At 44.2% G+C, this 17,670-nt stretch overlaps 2 long non-coding RNA genes across 4 annotated transcripts in view; one reads left to right on the top strand and one right to left on the bottom strand.

Annotated features, from left to right (window-relative positions):
- Positions 1–17,670, bottom strand: part of LOC135983527 (uncharacterized) — a 139,369-nt gene that overhangs the window by 8,592 nt on the left and 113,107 nt on the right. The window lies entirely within an intron of this gene.
- LOC112060363 (uncharacterized) overlaps positions 1–17,670 on the top strand; it is a 28,111-nt gene that overhangs the window by 2,211 nt on the left and 8,230 nt on the right. The window contains exon 2 of one of the 2 annotated variants that reach the window (XR_002889668.3): positions 134–242. The exons of the other annotated variant lie outside the window; for it this stretch is intronic. This is a non-coding gene — a long non-coding RNA (uncharacterized LOC112060363). The remainder of the gene's footprint in view (positions 1–133; positions 243–17,670) is intronic. 2 annotated transcript variants of the gene reach the window in all.

Genomic DNA, 17,670 nt, shown 5'->3' with positions numbered 1-17,670 from the left:
GTCCTGGCCAAATTGCAACCTGGGTAATTATAGCATGCCCACCTGCTGGTCTTCCCCCTGAAAGCTTTAATTGGTGAAGACATTCTTCACGTGCAGTCCCATACTTTAGGGGTGTCATGTGTTGTTGATGCAGTTACGACAGGTGACGTGATCCCTGTGCGATAACTGGAGGTCCGCTGGTTACGTTTGCAAAGTATTTGGAGATCCTTCAGGATACGAGGAGCACGTACAAGATACTTACCGTGAGTAGCCTAACTTGAAGATTAAGCAGCCTGATTCTTCTTGACGCTAATTCTCCTCCCACTACGCCACTCTGGCAGCCGAAATGTAATGCCCTCCACCACTCTCTTCAGAGGTCCTTAGTCTGCCACAGAGGTGCAAAGGGGCCACACTGCAAAGGAGAACCAAGCCTATCTTGTCTAGCCTGCAGGAGACTACCAACAAGGTGTGTAGCATCACTTCGGGTACTAGCCAAGAATATGGCACTTGGTTCTAAATGGCCGCAGGTTTCAGCACTACTAGGACACCATCTCTCAGTCCCTCAGCTTTGAAATGCAAATTTTAACCTTGGGTGTCAAAGACACCAGGGTGATTTGCACGCTATGGCGACCTGTGCTCTATAGATACCATAGCTAGCTAGATGTTTCACTTATTGATGGCTATTTAAGGTTAATTGACACCAAAATGAAAGTATTGCATGAAAGTCCGATAGTGGATAAATTATAGCTCTTGCACCCCAGCATCCCAAAAGGAATCGAAACCTGCTAGAGATACACTCAGGGAAGACTAGCTTCTTAGCTCTATACAGGTCCTTTGTGACCATCATCATCAATCATCAGAGGGGTAGCCGTGTTAGTCTGAATCTGTAAAAGCAACAGAGGGTCCTGTGGCACCTTTGAGACTAACAGAAGTACTGGGAGCATAAGCTTTCGTGGGTAAGAACCTCACTTCTTCAGATGCAAGAAGTGAGGTTCTTACCCACGAAAGCTTATGCTCCCAGTACTTCTGTTAGTCTCAAAGGTGCCACAGGACCCTCTGTTGCTATCATCATCAATGAGGCACATAGGTTAAAACCCCCATGGATGTGTTTCTCTCCAGCTCCCACCCAACTGAGGGACAGACTTAGCCTCCCAAAGGGACCACAGAGCAAATCTTTAAAACCCAGCCTCCCTTTTTGCACTGGCTATAAATACTTACAGTTTCACACCTGTAATTATGCGCTGGAGCAACTGATGTTTAACTAGCTGTCACGCAGGCCCAATCACAGAGATGTTTAAATTACACCAATTGCACACACAATAATCTTCCAGCTGCAAAAGTTTAGGCCCAACGAGCGAGCCTGGGTTGAGGTTCCATTTGAAATCAGGCCTTTCTTAATGTGCATTTCTATTTGTGGCCAGTGGGGCTTTTTAATAAGATGCAAAATGCAAGAAATAAAAAAAATTGCAAAAGAATATTTCCTCGTATCTAGGCGGAGTGCTATGCAGCCACTTCCAGTCTTTGTTTTTTCTGTGCCACCAGGACAATGCATAGAGTTTCTGTAACAGGTTCTCACCAATCCACTATTTCAGGATCTAGGTGTATCTACGTACTAGCAAAAATTTATATAAGTTAATTCCCACACTCCCAAGTAGTGAATCATTAAGGGAACAAAGAAAGGTGCCTCCTTTTAAGCATCATTGCCACCTGCATTATGAACATACGCCCAAGAATACCTGCTGCCTATTTAACCCTTTATGAAAGCAAATAAATATATACTGCAGTCAGTTCTGGGATTGCCTTAACCTTCTGACACATATGCCAAGAGGAAATACATTCCTGCATCTAAAAATGCTAATACAAGGGTGAAAAAAAATCCCATGTTGTACTGACCGAGGGATGCAGCTAAGTCTTGATCCTCAGAAATGCTAGCACTATCAGCTCCCACTAGCTTTGATGAGAGTCTAAGGATGGGCCGCCTCTCACAGGTTATGCTTAGCACGTTGCCAGATCAAGCCCTGAATGAGCTCTTCATGCTGACCAAGCTTACAACTCTTATTTAGCTATTCACCGTGCTAGTCACTGATCCCTAGTTCAAATGAAGTTTTTGACATTGTCAGGGCCAGGCAAGAGGCAGACTACAGCTACAACTGGCCAGTTCTTCCGTGGCTTCTGGTCACCAGCGCTGGCAGGTTAGGGCGTCATCTTGAGTTAAGAATCTGCAAGGCAAATGAAAATAGGGGTAGGGTCATAACCTTTGTGGCTACATTTGGCCCAGAACGCAGGCTCGGTTGGTTTCTGTGTAAAATGTTGCAAACAAGCGTGCCACAAATAAATGAAACGAGATAAGCTCTGTGTGCCGTATTAGCACATGAAAGAAAAAGCAACAGACGCGGCAAAGGTTTGCCACATCTTGTTCACATTTCAAAATATGTTGGTAGCAAGAGGTAGGTGCTTCTGGGCGATTGCTGCTGGTCACTCCTCCAGCCTGAGGAATCCTTCAGTTTCATGGTACTGAGGATAACTCAGGTGTGAGGTGAGAAAGGAGCAGATGAGCGATCAGTGCACTGCTAAGAATTGTCAGTATTCCCATTATACTCTTGTTGGTAAGGATAAGCCTGAATCTGAGTGGAACGTTACATAGGGATGCTGGGGCCAGATCTCAGCTGCTGCAAATTAGCATAAATCCAGAGAAATTAATGAAGCTATTTATAGCAGCCGAGGGTGTTCCTCCAATCTAAATGTCACGGCTGGGTTAAACCAGGACCCCAGATTCGAACGTGCTTGGAGTTTGGGAACGTTCACATCAAGAGCTGACTTTGCGCTTTGAGAATCAAGCATCTCTAGTCTTAGGGCTTTATAACCGTCTCTAAAACTTTGTTCCATTCTAAAACTTGTCGTCTGGCCAAGACGCAGTTCTAGCCCAGGAACAAACATCCGTGAACCTGTCTTTGTAAAAACTAGGGAGAGCTCCTTAGCTAGTCCAAATCAGTGTGTCACTCCCTTCACTTCAATGGCATTTGCAGCACATGTATTGACTCTTTCTAAGGCCTGGGCTACACTAGCGGGGGGGTTCGAACTAAGATACACAACTTCAGCTACACTATTCGCGTAGCTGAATTCGAAGTATCTTAGTTCGACTTACTTGGCCATCCTCATGGCGGCAAGTCGACCGCCGCGGCTCCCCCGTCGACTCCGCTTACTCCTCCTGCCGAGGTGGAGTACGGGCGTCAATTCGGGGATCGATTTATCGCATCTAGATGAGACGCGATAAATCGATCCCCGATACATCGAACACTACCCGCCGATCCGGCGGGTAGTAGAGACGTACCCTAAGAAATGAGGATGAGAATTGTGTCTCCCCACCCCCTGGTACCTTGTGTAATCCTGTTCTCTAGTGCAAAGTAAGCCCGATTCACTGGTGTTGCTGGCTACTTTGTGCCTCGCTAGCAATGCAAAGTACCTGTAGAACCAGCCAGTTAAACTGAGTTTATAGCTACATTGCTCTTACTCTTGGCTCAGGGTGTTTTTTGACTAGTTTCTTCATGTCTTTGAAATTCTCCTTTCTAAAATTTAGTGTCACTGTCCTAGTTTCTGGTAGATGGTTCTTCCTCCAAGAAGGTTAAATATAATTATATTGTCACTTTTCTTTAATGGCTCAGCTATAATCTCACCCAACACAAACTCATAAAGTGTTAAGGTTCAGCTTAGCACGTCCTGCACATCTCTGCTGTGGATTATGCATTTCAGCGGAGGGGTTACGTGAGAGAGTTTGTTTGATTGATTGGGTGAAGTCTCAGGACTCATCCACAAGAATTGTTTGAATGGGAAGGTCATCGGAATCTTGGTCTCTTAAAAAATATTGACGTTGATGAGCCAAATGACATTTGACAAAAGCAAAGGACTGGAAATTGTGGGTTTAGTTCTGGAATCAGACACAACTGAAGTAGAAATAGGGCAGAAGCTTAAAGCGATTAAGCCAAGTGGGATCAAGAATTGTGGTGGTTAAAGTGTCTGGCAGCCAGGACCGAAATGCTATGCCACGGAGCTCAGCAAAAGCTAGTGATTAGAAATAAGACTCAGGAATAAGAAAATCCTAACAATAATTTGTATGTATAGAGCACATTCTGCTGAGTAGCCCCAAGTGCATTGCAACCATTCATTAATCCAATGGGCAGTAAGTCACTCTAATTACCTTTCTACAGATGGGTAAACGGAGGCATCAAATTTGCCTCTTCCATGTCATCAGTGACCTTGCTTAGTCAGAAAGGGAGACGCTTCCTCCCTTTGCCTTCAGAGTGGCTGCAAATGAAAAAGGATTTGAAGTCCCCTCTTCTATTTCCCCCAAACTGTGAGTTAAACATCAAGGGGAAACTGAGAGGTTTGGGGTAAAATTGTCAAAAATGCCTACGGCCTAGGACGCAGAAGCCTAGAACACATACGGGCCCTAACCACTCGGCTATTAAGTATCCTGTCTCAAACATGTATCCCCAGCCTGTCTTTCATGTGAGGCCCAATCTTCTAGGTGCTCTCTGAGAACACCAGCAGGGTCAGGCCTAGCAGGGGGCTAGGTTGGGGAATGCTTAGTCTGGGAATGTTGCGCGGGCTAAGGCTCCAAGCTAAGGGTGACGTCAGAACTTAGTCAGCTTTGCGCCTGCCTCCTGGTGGGAACGTAGGGGGCTTTAGGCCGCAGCTGAACAGTGGTTTTGATAATGTCATCAGCATCTAAATGTTGGAGTTAGGTGCCCAAGTATCTTTATGGCTCTGGCCCCAAGGGACTAGGAAGCCTAAATCACATAGGTGCTTTAGAAATGTTGCCCATTAAGACTTGTCTTTGGATAACTAGGCCCTTGAATTCTGGCTGTGCATACCTATTAGCTGATTTTGAAACGTCCTTATCTGTGTCATTTGGAGGCTTGCTTCACCACTGCCTGGATCCACTTTTATGCAGCTGTCACTGCGCTGAGATCACAGGAGCTGTGCAGTGGTGAATCAGGCTACTGCTTGCCTTTCCAGTGCATGAAAATCAGTCCCATGGGCTAATCAATTGTTTAGAAATGAAAGCTGCTTGTTTGTTTAATGGGGGAGGAGGGGAACTAAGCAACTTCTTATGAGTGGAGGGAAATAACGTACGTGGCTGGTAGATCTACACAACCTACTGATACACTGCATGGCAATCAAATCACTGAATCGGTCACTGCGTTTGGCTGATTACATGCAGGCCTGGCATTTGGCTCCCCTATGCAGCCAGAGCAGGCCGTTGCCTAGGATATGCAAATACCAGGGGCAGCAAAATATTTGGCGGTTGTTTATTGCGTGTGTGGCTGCGCTCTACGAGGGGCATAGATATGCCAGTTTGCCTAGGGCAGTGAAGAGGTTTCTTTCTGTGTGACCGGATATTTGCTTTGGGAGCGCTTTTCTAGACGGTGTTTGCTCTGGGTGAACGTGGGGCGTGTGTAGCTCTGCCTTTATTGATCCGAAAGCCACAGCAGAGGCTGTATAGTTCTGATCATTATGCAATACTGTACACAGAGAAAGGAATTTCAATCCCATGCTGTGCCAAAGCGAGATGCCTTCAGTGTCCTTTGTCTTTAATACAATGGGGATCACATATTTTTTATTATTCTAATGTATACTGCCAGTCTGAGAGAGATCCCGCATACACAGTGTAGTGTTTAGGAATAGAGTAGTATCCCTTTACGTAGGCCTCGGCTACACTGGCGCTGTACAGCGCTGCAACTTGCGCTCAGGGGGATGAAAACGCCCCCCCCCTCCGAGCGCAGCACTGTAAAGGTGGAGTACTCGCAGCGCTCTCTCGCAGCGCTTGCGGCGCGACTACACTTGTGCTTCACAGCGCTGCCGCGGCACTCCCTCTGGTCTGTGTTTTAGAGGAAACCAGTCAGAGTTGCATTCTCTGAATAGCTAGGCCTTGTATGTTTGTGGATGGTTGATAAGCGTGGTTCTTTGGGACCAGCTCGGCATGCATGGTTCCTCATCTTGCTTTTGTAGGGTAGAGCCCAAATGGCACTTCACAGGTTGCTCAAACACTGCCAGGACTGGTGAAAACTTTCACAACCCTAACAACTTATTTTAGTGCAACTCCCCTCCATCTTTGTTGCCTAGGAAATATCTGAGTGCAGGAGTGAGAGAGAATGTAAGGGGCTGCTCTTGAATGAATCGCAAAGGCCTGGGACGGAATGTCTTGGGGACTTGTGCTTTGGTTGGTTTCAATAAGCTAGCTATGAAATTCAAGGGGAGGGAGATGGAAGGGTTCTTCTTGATGGGACAAGGAGAAGAATTGTGATGCTAATGAGACAGATCTTCATCTGGTTTAAATGTAATTTGTGCATAGTGACAATGTCTTTTTGGAATATATCAGGAGTTCATTTCCGTGGTCTAGCTGGGCAGTGAGCAACCAGATTCTGAGTGATCCTGTATGCTCCCTCGTCAATGAGTATATAAATTGTATATATTTTGCCTATCTCCCTTCTCCTGACCTCTGTCTTTAGATGGTGAGCTTCTCAGAGCAAAGATTGCCGCTAAGAGTTTGAAAATGCCAAGCACATAGTGGGTGCTACTGCAAATAAATAATATTACCACCAATAATAATGTCTATCATGCCCTTCTACTGGATGGAATTGGAACTGCTTATCTGTGTATCATGTGCCCTATACTGCTTACAACCGCAGCGGGTTTTCCCATTGCTCAAGTTACAGGGGCTTGTCCTTATGGGGCAGGGCATCAATCCTGAGCATTTCCATAAAGTGCTGCCTGCCTACGGTGTGCAGCCTCTGGTCAGCAGTGAAGTCCCTAAGTGACCCATATTTGTTAGAATAGTTTTTGCTTCAGTATTGACTTTCTGCCTTTTTCTTCCCCTTGTGCCAGAGACTTACCCCAAATTGTATTTGATCTACAAGGGTCAGGGGGTCTGAGGTGCTGGGAGGCAATAGATTTTATTTATTTATTTTTTTGTAAAGAGGTGAAGCTGTTATGGGCGTGGCTTATAGAAATGTTGTAATTTTGAGTGACGGAAGGGGGTTCAGAAAGAGCCCAGGATGGGTCGCTGTCTAGCAGCATGTAAAATCAAAATAAATAAATATACAATCCATGTATTCTTGCAGGGCTAAATGCTGCCTCTGGATGTACACACAGAAGTCCTAGGGACTTGGTGACTACTAATGCTTGCTTGGGATACATAAATACCGTCATTCCTACGAAGGTCTCCTGAGTGCACAGCACTGTTCTTGGACCTCACCCACCCAAGCACACCCCAAAGGCCAAAACAAGTACCTATAAATAGCCACACCGTTGGGGAGCCTGCAGGAGAAAAGTGCAGCTACGTTGTGGCCGCAGCATTTGATCAAGGCAGAATTTACAATGCAAAAACATGCCTATAAAACCCTGTGATTAAATAACCAAGCTGGGCTTGTCAGAAGCACCCAGCCTTCGCCTAACCCAGGGCAATGGGACTTTTACCATTGCTCTCAATGGAAGCAGAGTTAAGCCGGCGCTAAGCACTTTAGAGTATCCTGCCCGCTAAGTAATCCTTACCTTTCTCCACTGGAACCTGCTACAAGACAGCAGTCAATTACCACAGGGTGCCTAAACATGAGATGGTTCAACTTAAACCCAGCAGATGGCAAAGCCCTCCATAGCACGTGAGTGCCTGCCAGGTGTTTACGGATTTCTCTTCCCAACACTGGGAGAGAGGGAACGGCCGTTATCTCCATATTGCAGCAGCTTGCCCAGGGTCTCACAGAGTCACTGTCTGAATCCAGGTCCTTTTCACCCAACATCGCTTCCACCTGCAAATCCGCAGGTCTACATTCGTACACACAAACAGAACATACATGGATGCAACACAATGTCACGCCCTTTGCGATGAGCTCAGGCCCCGCCCGCACTTGGGATTTGTACGCCAGGAATCAGGTAACTGAGAGCAGCAAGGCCGTCTGAGAAGGCAGAAGCAGGACATAAAGTGCTTCCTGTTCTCGCTAGGGAAGAGAGGTCAGAGAGGAACAGCAGGTGTCTGGGGAAGCCCTCTGAGAGCGAGGGGTCCGGGTCAGGGCTGCCATGGTTCCTGGTGGAGCGGAGGCCAGGAATGGATGGCGGGAGAGGCTTGCCTGAAGCCATTTGAGAAGGTGTGGGAGGAGACCCGGGGAAAAGCAGCAGCAAGGTGCCAGGCCAACAGTAGCTCCCCAGGGAAAGGGAACAGGGGTGGAGGAAGGGCTTGGCAGACAGCTGCTGGGGGAGGCTGCAGAGAAGGCCTAAGGAGATAGGGAGAAGTAGGAAGTGGCCCCGGGAACGGTGAAGCAAGACCGTTTGGAGCTGAGGGCAGACACAGAGTAGAGGGTTCCAGCCCCATGGCACATTCTGATATTTCGGTGTTTGGTTTTGTCCCAGATTGGGATGAAAATTCATGGAACAAAAAGTTCAGAGACATTTCTTGGAAATGTTGAAACGTTTAGTTTCTATTCGGTTCAACACTGAATTGTGCCAGCCTGAGCCACTGTGGTGCCCCATGGAAGCTGTAGTTCAAGTGTCTCATGCCCCAGTTCTCCTCTATGGACGAGGCTTCCCTGTCAGACTATATCTCCCAAGATGCACTGTGGCCACGGGACTCCCAGGATGCACCACAGTGGTTACTCTAGAAAGGATCCTGCAGGGCATCATGGGAGATGTATATCCAACCAGACATTCTGGCCCACAGAGGAGAATGGGAGCAGGAGGCATCCAAGCTACATCCCCATGAAGCATCATGGTAGCTCAGGTGGACACAGACTAGTGCTGAACCGATCCATTGTTTTGATTCAGGTCAACCTGAGACCAAATAAACTATTTTGTTTCAATTTTCCATTTGGGCAAAATTAAAATTTTCCTTGAGAAAATTGCCTATCGTCCCCCTCCCCTGTCTCCCGTTCAGTTACACCAACAGAAAAGACTGGCAGTGATGCAAGTTATTGTTTATTGGTATAAAGTACATTCCTCACACACTATAAAGTAACCACGCAGACATCAAGTGGATTGACTAGCTAGATGCATCTTGGAAGAATAACTCATGGCCCAGACTGAGCAAAAGCATGGTGTCCCAAACCCCATGCTTCCTTCTCTATGATTGTATGAAGTCTGGACATTTTGGGATACCCGTGAAAAATGCCATGGAGTAGGGAATATTCAGAGCATAACCCGCAAGTCAGCCAGTCTGTTTAACCCAGTTTTAATCCATCACTGAAGATAGGAAATGCAGTGTTTGCTCCAAGATGTTGATTTACCTGAAACTTTATCAGGTGCCTCCAGAACACTATCTCAGAAGGATAAACAAATGACAATGGGCATTGAGTGCTGTTGCCCTGCCGGCCTGCCTGTGTGATGACTCTCTTCCACCCCAGAAGTGAGTACATTTGAGTGCTGGTGCCTTTCTGAATCTGAAATCTATCTGCAATGCAAATTAGTGGAATCTAGTGTGCGTGAGGGTGGGGTTCCATATGCACATGTGCACCCCCTACAGACGACTCATCCACAGTACCAGCTAAATCCAGTTGCCTTGCGTAAGGAAGAAGTCTTTATGGATGCAGATGATCTGAACAGGTTCTGCTGCAGCCTGTAATGGTTTGATTATTAACACGTCATCTTGCACTAAAGTGAGAGCCTGCTTACCCCAGGGCCAAATAGAGGGAAACTCTGCAGCCAAGGAATGATTGTCCGAATAGGTACTCCAAACATCTCGGGCTAGCATCTCGTCGACACCTTTGTAAATCTGGAGTAGCTCCATTGAAGTGAATGGAGCTGTTGTTAAATAGATGGGACTCAGATCACCTTCAGGCCCCTACTTCCTTGAATCTGGCTGTACTGAAATATTTCAGGCATGCAGGGATCTAATGACTGCTACAGCATGCAGGTGTGGCCTACAATCTGGTTAAATATGTGGTCTGAGCTGTTCTGTGGATTGTAAGCAAGGACAAGCTATGGGAGATGGGTGTACCACTCAGCACGACTGGCACAGGAAAAAACAGAGCTGGTGTTCACTAATTTCAGCCTGGATAAACCACATTTTTCATTTTGATCCAGGTCCTCCACGGGCCCAGACAACTTTATGTTCCTATATTTATATCGGTTATGGTATTAAAGCATATTTATGGCCATTTGATATTATTTATTATGTTTATTATGGTTGTGCTTAGGGGCCCCAGTCGGGTTCAGGGCCCTGTTGTATCACGTAGTTTGCATTAGCTATAGGACTTCTGATTTTCAGTTTTCACTGATAAAATAGCCCGACAACAAAAAAATATTGGTGTTTACCCAATAAACGACATGGAGCAGTAATATGGACTATGGGGTGGGGGGTGATTTCTAAAGCGTAGTAATGGGTTGTGGGTTAATTGGACCCTGCTGGTGCGCACTAAAGGGTCTCTAGTGTGGTTTAACATAGTGCTGTTTGAAACAGTTAAAGCACACGAGGGAACATTACAAAGAGATTACTCATTACTGTACAGTATATGCTACTGTAATGAGTAATGTAAATAATGTACATTACGCATTACAGTAGATCCAAAGAGAAAATTCTGAACTCCCCCGCCCCCCCCCCCCCAATTTTGGACATCTACATAAAACGCCAAAAAATGAAATTAACAACCCCGGCAAAACAGAAGCCTTAATTATATACATACAGCATTTAAGGAACATTGATCCTAATTTTCTCTTGCCATACTGCTCCATCTTACAACCTCAGGGCCTGACCCTGCAATCTGAGATGCGGTGGCCGACCTTTGGGGCTGTATGGAGCCCTATTAATTGCAGTGGGATTCCAGCAGGTGGTATAGGCCTGAATGGATCCTACTGCAGGACCCAGGGCCTAAATATGGGACTGAGGCTGAGCCAAAGATTCAGCAGTTAGAGGCACAATAAAAATGATGAATACAAAAAGATAAATGAGCTGCAATTGTATTTTTAAATGACTCTGTAGGACCATCGTCTTTAGCACAAGCAGCACTGCTTATTGTCATGTTGGAGAAGTACTCTGGTCTCAGAAGGGGTAGCACCCAGCTCGGTTTGAACATGCTCAGGCTTCTGGAGGGACAAGGCCAGATTGTAAGCTGGTGTAAAGTGATCTAGCTGTGCTGATTTGCACCAGCAGAAGAACTGGACCATTGAGTTCACACTGGGCATGCTCAGAGGTGTAACACAGGTGTTAGAACAGGCACTCCCATAGTAGCAACTTGGTAACTATTAGAGGCAAATGAAATCCAGTATTTCCATCCTGCAGGAAATTCAACATGTGTTCTTTGTCCCATAGCACCATGGCGGTCTCTCCTTGTGATGCAGGGTGGGCAAATGCATCATGGAAGTTCCTGTCCACGGTGCGTAATGGGAGATGTAGTCTGGCTGGGAAGCCCAGTCTATAGAGAAGAATGGGGGCCAGGGAAAGTGAACTATAATGCCCTGCAGGCACTGGGTCAGGATATCAGATACATTTGGGAGGATTTGGTTTTTGATGAAACAACATCAAAATTTTCCATGGAGAGCAGGCATGTTTTGTGAAAAATACCATTTGGTTGAAAACCCAATTTGCCACTGAAAAGCAGTTTAGGTGGACATTTTCTGACCAGCCTTATTCTCTGCACTTCATACATGCAAAGCACACACAGGACCTGTGTAAAAAAAACAAGGAGTCCGGTGGCACCTTAACAGATTTATTTGGGCATAAGCTTTTGTGGGTAAAAAACCTCACTTCTTCAGATGCATGGAGTGACCTGTGTATTACTTATGCCCTATTTTGAGGGCTTTCGTTAGACTTAAATGGTGCCCAGGCCTTTTGGCTGGCCCTCTCCACGAGGATGCATTTCACGCACAAGGAATGCTGTGGTTATGTTAATTACTTGCAAACACTCATGGTAAAAATTCTAATGTATGTTGCGTTGCCGCCTGTAACAGCACAGAAGGACCTAGTAGGGAGACATCTTGATAAGGAGGAATGAACACAAGATTGGAAGGCACAAAGCCCTGAGTAGTAATCTTTGTTCTGACACCGATTTGCTCCGTAGCCTTGAGCAAGTCACTTCCTCTCTGTCACAGGATTGCCATCTCCACAATGGGGGTGATAAAGCAGATTAAGCTACCTCAAAAGGGCACTGTGAAGGTTATTTAGATAATGTTTATGAAGTGCTCTAAAGTGCTATTGAAGTGTTACGTGTTGTTATTGATAAAGAATGATCATTTGGCTTATAGAAGCCATGTGACTTTCTCATGTGATGCACTCTACGAATCTCTGCAAGCGTGGTGAGATGTCTGTAAAAGGGAATGAGGAAAAGTATAATTATCCAGCACAGGTGCTGACTTCTAGTTTTCCCTGGGGGTGCTCCCCCCAAGGCCCCGCACCATTCTGCCCTTTCCTCCAAGGCTCCGCCCTTGCTCCACTTCTTCCTGCCCCTGCTCTGCCTCCGTGAGGCCCCCGCCCACCAGCCACTTGCTGCTCTCACTTTTTTTTTTTTTCTATCTGTGCATGATCTGGGGCTGGAGCACACAATCAGCACCACTGTTATCCAGAGCTCCTAGGTTTGGGATCACTTTGGTATTTGAGTTGGTTTTTATTTTAACTTTGCAAGGCCCAATTCCTGTAAATCCACATGTTTTGAACATATCACAAGATCTGTTTTATTAATAGATTCTTTGATTTTAAAGCCATCACGATCATCTAGTCTGCATAATATGGGCCAGAGAAAGCCAACAATGAAGGGAATTTTCTTCCTTGCTAGGTAAGGCCCGATGTAGGAGGCCATATGTATTCATCAAAGCACGTAAGCAGGTGCTTAAAGTTAAGCATGTGCTCAAATGCTTTGCTGACCTGAATACTATTGAGTGCAATAATCAGTGGGTGAAATAGAAAGACATCCAATCTTCATTTAAAGACTCCAAGTGATAATGAATCTACCACTTCCTTCAGTAATCTGCTCAAATGATTGATTACATTCATGGTTTAAAAGTTTCATTGGGGGGGGGGAGGGGAGACAAGGTATGTCCCAGTTCTAATTTGCTGCAGTGTTGCCAGCTCTTATGATTTTTACCATGATTCTTGTGATATTGGGGGGGGGGGGTGGTCTGAAAGTCCCAGCTCCTGGAGTCAAGTGAGAATCACAGCTTTCATTTGAAAAACAAGTGTGTTTTTGGCCCTCAGAATTGCAAAAAAACCAGTGTGAAAACTAGTGTGTGTGCACCCTAAAAGCCCAGAAGGCAAACTAAAAGAATTCAAAAGGTACTATATTTTAAAGCCAAGCTCCTGGTTTATGAAATGTTGGGGTTGGCAATACTGCTGATGTGATCTAACCAGCAGTAGCGGAGAGTATCAGTTTGATTATTGGAGAAATGAGCACAAAGTTGGGCCTCAGGAAGTCCTGAGTTCTAATCCCAGCTCTGTCACCAACTCATTGTGTGGCTTTCTGCAAGGCCCACCACCTCTCTGCCTCAGTTATCCCCATCTGTAAAACAGAGATAATAGCATTTACCTACTTAATGCATTGCACACGTAAAGCGCTCTGTATTATCCCGTTCTGTGCACAGATTCCAAATGTCTCCTGACCTTGCTCTTCTTTTTTGAAAATGAATAGGCTCTCGGTTATTTGTGTGTCTGTCATCCCACCTTGTGTACTATGTATATACCACTGCCCTCTACTGGACGGAAAGTGTGTGTTCGCCTTCTGGGGAATTAAAACAGTAGTGAGCAGCAGGTGTATAGAAATTACATATTTGTACTGCAAGTATGCAGCGTGGCTGGGGCAAAATCATATCAGAATCCCAGGGTTGGTTTTTTTGTTTTGGTTTGGGGTTTTTTGGTTCATTAACTGTAGCAGAGCTTCTCTTAAAAAAAGTAGCAGCTTTCTTAGGATCTTTGTAATCATCTACTCTGTGCTCCAGCGCCACCTTGGCAGAAGGACATCTCACTGGTCTCCCAAGGATTGTTCCCGATCCCGGTTCAATATTGGCAGGCTCTGAAATAAACCGTCTGTAAAGCTGCTAGGGAAACAATCTGCACACCTGTCGGTCTAACAGCACTGATCCCGCGTAAGGAGGATCGCTGTCCTGAAAACACAACACCTTCTAAAACAAGGAGGATGAGAATACATTTACCATCCCATTTGACAGCCAATGCCATGGGTTTGAACTGAAAGGCAGTGTCAAATATTATCCTGAATGCCCCCCTGCCACTCACATTTTAATTGCCTTTTAAGGGCTGTTTTTGTCCTGAGTTGCCTCTGTAATTACGGTGAAAAACAAGAGAGGACAAACCCATAATGTTTTGTGATTTGTGATAGGTATAGCTTAATGAAGCACCTCATCATGGAAATTGTCTACTGTTTAATAGCTGGAAAAGTCTTCCTTCCCCCCAACAGCCAGGGGGGGGGGGGGAAGGGGTGAAGGTGGGGTGTGGGGAAAAGATGGCAGTGTGGTTAAGGCCCTGGCTTGTGATTAAGGAGATCAGGGTTTCATTTCAGTTCCCTGATCTGTGTGACCTTGGGTAAGTCACTTAATCTCTCTTGTGCCTCAGTTCCCCAGCTACAAAATGAGAAGAAGAAAACTTTGATGTGTTGCCTATTTAGACTGTAAATTCTTTGGGGCAGGGACTGGGTCTCATTATGTGTATTCACGGCACTCAAAACAATCAGGCCTCCAGCACTTCTTTAGAACAAATAACAAACAATGGTCTTTGGTATTCCAAAGAACATTCAAAACTGCTATTCATGACAACCTTAGATCTAAGTACACCCAGCAAGGAGAGAAGGTAACTCAATGAGTTGTATTTTTTGTCTTTGATTTACTTCTCCACTGAAGATCAAAGGTAATGAGCATTGGAACAGCTTACACACAATTCTACACTTTGATTTCTTTTTTTAATCCTTGCTCTAATTTGATCTCAGATCCACCTGTTTTTGTTCTTCAACTGTACTAATGTGGTTTTCCTCCTTAAATATACATTAGTCCATGTTACTATGTGCCAGGGTCACACGCATTCTTCAGCTTCATTCACAGTTTATTTGCGTCCTTTCTTTTGCTAAATCTTAACCTTTCTTTCTCTTCATTCTGTAAAATGTTAGGAACCCTTTTCACCGGAGCATTGTGAACAGGCTGTTCTTGTAAACAGTCCCTTTGTTCTCACATTCCTTCATTAAACAACCCCAAAAATGGATTGTCAAAATGTTATGTTTGTAAATGTCAAATACGGTACTTAAACTAACAAAGGCTTATTTTAAAAGGACAAATACCCAACTTCTATTAATTCTGAAAAAACACAGCCAAGTTTATTTTTAGCCATTATTACTAGGTATTCAGAATCAACTTTCATTTCCATTATATTCAGTGTGTAAAGAACATGCCAAACCTGACCCAAAGCCCATACCAGTCACTGGGACGACTCCCATTGTGACCAATAGGTTTTGGATTAGATCCGTGGATTAACGCTTGCTTAGAGTTCATGGCAGGGGTTAGAGAGGACCAGAAACAATGCTGAGATTGCCTATAACACACGTAGGCAGATGTTTCTGCTCACGGGAACAGCTGTGAAATGGTTAGCAGTCTGGAAAGTTAGGGCCATGTTTGTAAAAAACAACAATGGGGCCCAACTTCCATATGTAAAACACGTGGAGAGGATTGTACAGTTATCACAACTTCATGTGCAAATGGCTAGTTAGGTTTCTAAATAACACAACAACAACAACATAATAATAATAATTACTAATACCTAGCTCTCATACAGCACTTTTTTATCCATAGATCTCACAGCACTTTACAAAGGAGGTCAGTATCATCATTAAATGCCTCTCATCACGTTATATATTTGCAATCACGAGGGCTAGCAACTTAAGCCAAAACTCTCAAATTGTGGCAACAGACTTCTCAACGAAAGATTTGCTTCCAGCATTGGGTCATATGAGTTTATCTGTTTCTATCGCTTGTTCCCTTCATGAAGTCATAGTTTTCTGTTTGTGACATAATAATCATCTCCATAGCAACAGGTTGTGACTTATAAACAGAGATTTATGGCTTCAAGTTAAGAATAAGTCACATGAACATGTGAACTCTTAATAACAAATAGCATGGAGAAAAAGTCAAGGAAACAGAAAAATAGGACCCTGCACAGAATGATCTCTTAAGAGAATGTTTTCCCTGAGTCATTAGCAGGCATTCAAACATATTCAAAATGAGATTATTTTAGTGACCATGTTGGGCCTGATTATTGGGGAAAGGGAAATTCCCAGTCTGAGCATGTGGCAAGAAGTATTCTTTTAAGGCATGCATAAAGGTGTCTAATTTTGAAAATTATGCCACTTGCTTCTTATTTGTCTTTCAGTCATCTGTGACAATGTAAGGATTGATAGAGACTTATCAGTAAGAAAAGCTGTTTAAATTAGCCATGGAATTATTAAACCCTCAGCAGTGTAAATGGTGGTTGGGTATGGAATGCTAACATAAAATCTGACTACAAATGAATTTTATCGTCTGTTTATATTTTGTTGCTATTTGCTCTTAGCGATGATAATCATCGGGCTGGTTGGAAGCTGAAATTTGAACTGTATCAGCTATCTGGGTTATTTTTTACTATCCCTTTTGTGTTTATTTGCTGATTTATTTCACAGGTAGTGCTGGATTAAAATTTTCTGATGGAACTTTTAATGCCGTTTAATCAAGACTGAAATTTTCCACGGGAACATGTCAATTTTGACCCAATTCTGTTGCAAAATCAAAAATCAAAACAGTTCCATTTCAACCGTATCAGAGCAGAACACTTTGATTTTTCATTTCAAAATGATTTTTTGTTTAGAAATGTCTTTATTTTATATTATAAACTATACTTTAAAAAAAAAAAAGAAGTCAAAGTCAGAACAAAATGTTTCAATTCATCCAAAGTATTTCCCCCCCAAAATGTCATGTGGTGGAAAGTTTTGAAATTTGTCTTGATTTGGACCCAAAAGAAGAAATTTCAAAATTGTAGAATTTCCTCCAAAACAGAAATAATGGTTCCTGCACAGTTCAATTCAGAAGTTTTGTGTGTGTGAAACAAATAAAAATGGGTCAAAATCAGCCACCTGCCCATTGTAGTTAACCGGAGGCCTGGCTGCTTAAGGAAAAAGTGTAAACTTACTGTGTAGAACATTCCAGCCAGATTTTCTAACGGGATTCAGCACCCACAACTGAGAGAAACAGTAGAACCTTAATTTACAGATGGCCTCTCTCCACAACAAAAGACAGCTAGTATACGTCCCCTCTACAAAGAACTTGTAAACGCTTTTTCTTAGCGTTGGCAGAAAAGGTGGAGTCGAGGTTGCTATTAATAATCAATCATTTAAAAGCAATTAACATTAAGCTCATAGAATCATACGCAAGCATCATCTAGTCTAACCCCCTGCCAAGATGTAGGATTTGTTGTGTCTAACCCATCCAAAACAGATGGCTATCCAGCCTCTCAGCCCATACTTATTCTTCAAAGCACTTAAGCTCTGAGTCTTTATTGGCCAAACCAGACAATCTCTATGCAAAAGAATAAATGGACACAAATCTGACATCAGGAATCCGAAGAAGTGGGCTGTAGTCCACGAAAGCTTATGCTCTAATAAATTTGTTAGTCTCTAAGGTGCCACAAGTACTCCTGTTCTTCTTTTTGCGGATACAGACTAACACGACTGCTACTCTGAAACCATTCAA

This window comes from Chrysemys picta, chromosome 5 (genome assembly GCF_011386835.1).
Source record: "Chrysemys picta bellii isolate R12L10 chromosome 5, ASM1138683v2, whole genome shotgun sequence".
Lineage (NCBI taxonomy): Eukaryota > Metazoa > Chordata > Testudines > Emydidae > Chrysemys > Chrysemys picta.
This window is presented reverse-complemented; position numbering and strand designations above follow the sequence as displayed.